Here is a 2,005-nt window from a genome sequence, read left to right as displayed (position 1 = left end):
TTCATGCTTTGATTATATATGTTCTAATTGCTCAGAAAATTTGTTCTGTCCTAGAAGATACTAAAGCCCAGGTAATCATGCAGAAAAAATCTGTTAACAAATATGCTAGATTACGATTCCTTTTGTGGGGATCCACCAGATTTTGTCTGTAAAAACACATATTAAAGCCTAATATAACTGCCCACCTGATAGAGCCCAGGTGATCTGAGCCTTTTCTGGGTTTCCTGCCTCATCATGAGGAAAGTTATATTCGTGTTCCTTGGACAAGACAACCTACAGGAACCAAAAAGTTGTACCTTATGCAGTGGACCCCAGATATCTAACACAAGCTACAGAAGTTAGAAGGTTTTGCAGGAATGAATTTGTCTGAATTGAGGTATTTCATAGTAGAAAGGATACAGAATGGAATTATAGATGGAAAATGAGAATGTTGATACTAGTAGTCTACAGGAAGGAAGGTAAATGTCCACAGCTGCTAGAGAAGGAAAAAGAAAGTGTTTATGATGGAGTCAGAGGAAGTTTCAGATTGAGGTGGTCATGTGTCTTCCCTCTCAGTCTAAGGGAACCCATGTTAACTGCCAATATAAGGAGAAAGCCTGTGAAACTTTTAATAGATGCTTGTACAGATTCATCAGTAGATACCCAGCCAATAACTCCACTTACAAACTGGAGAGTACTCAGTACTTTCCCTAGGTCTGACAATTCATGTGCCCCCAGTAATGGTAAAGTTGGTAAAACACAAGAGTAGGCCAGTTTGAGACAATACCCAGTGGCCATGAAAGATACAGAGATTAAACCTCACATTTAAAAGATCTCTGTTAATAGATCTACAAAATGTTCTGACTAGTGTTTTTATAATTACAAATTTCCGAAGGTTATTGTATTCCAGATCTGCTAAATGATTACTGTATCCTGTTGATATTATTATTTGTTTCTTTGGTTTTGTCTTTCCCCCAGTCTCCCTCTATATACTGGTACTCCAGCAATCTATGACCTGTCCCAATTTATAAATACCACCCAGGAACTTGTTTCATATCACATGGGTATGTCTTGTCTAATGGTCGTGAACAGATAGGTAATGTTAAACTTATGATTATTCGCCAACAATATGAGGCCCTAGCTACTAACAACTCAGATCTCTAAGATTAGAGATTTCCAACATCAAAAGAGGGAAATGTAAAGCCCAAATAATTTTAAGATCACATATAGAAATAAATAGATAAAATGTGTTTCAATTAAAAGGACCCACTCACTGGTTTACGGCCCTAGAGCTTGAGCAATCCATGTTCCTAAAACAAAGAGGACATAAGAAAACCTTGAATGGGGTCCTGTTACTTGGAAAACAACTAAAACAACTGAGTCAGCCAAGAAGTTGCCCTTGGCCCTCCCCTTATTTGAATTCTTACAAGAGACATACATTCCCAAAACCTAAAGCCTCACTATTAGAAAGCCATAACAGCAGAATGCCCAGGCCTGCTTCCAAGGCCGCAAAAAGAGGACAGTCCAATTCATCCCCTTACTACTGGGGCTGAAAATTACAGTGGTCACGGGGACAGGTTCACCAGGGTTGACGGTAGCAGTACATTCTTATACTAAATTATCTAACCAGCTGATTGATGATGTTCGAGCATTATCTGGTACTATCCAAGATATCCAAGACCAGATAGATTTGCTAGCAGAAGTGGTCTTGCAAAAGAGAGGCTTGGACCTTCTGACAGCAGAGCATGGGGAAATATGTCTTGCTTTACAGGAAAAGTGTTTTTTTATGTTAATAAATCAGGCATAGTTCAAGACAAAATCTGAGAGCTTCAGGATCAACAACTCAAGTGGAGACAACAGCTTGTGGATGACCCCTTCTCCTCGCTATGGGGAGGAATGTTCACCTACCTTGTGCCCCTGTTGGGACCCCTCTTCTCACTCCTACTCTTGCTCATGATATGACCTTGCATTTTTCAAAAACTTACAACATTCATCAGCTCACGTTTAGATGCCTTTGCTGCAAAGC

At 39.6% G+C, this 2,005-nt stretch overlaps 1 long non-coding RNA gene across 1 annotated transcript in view; it reads right to left on the bottom strand.

Moving 5' to 3' along the window:
* LOC111812789 overlaps positions 1-404 on the bottom strand; it is an 8,072-nt gene extending 7,668 nt beyond the window's left edge. Inside the window, exon 1 of the long non-coding RNA XR_002818190.1 lies at positions 179-404. This is a non-coding gene — a long non-coding RNA (uncharacterized LOC111812789). The remainder of the gene's footprint in view (positions 1-178) is intronic.
* Positions 405-2,005: the final 1,601 nt, after the last annotated feature.

Source organism: Octodon degus, unplaced genomic scaffold, assembly GCF_000260255.1.
Source record: "Octodon degus isolate 3935 unplaced genomic scaffold, OctDeg1.0 scaffold00142, whole genome shotgun sequence".
NCBI lineage: Eukaryota > Metazoa > Chordata > Mammalia > Rodentia > Octodontidae > Octodon > Octodon degus.
Note: the sequence above shows the minus strand (reverse complement) of the source record. Positions and strands in the feature narration are given on the sequence as shown.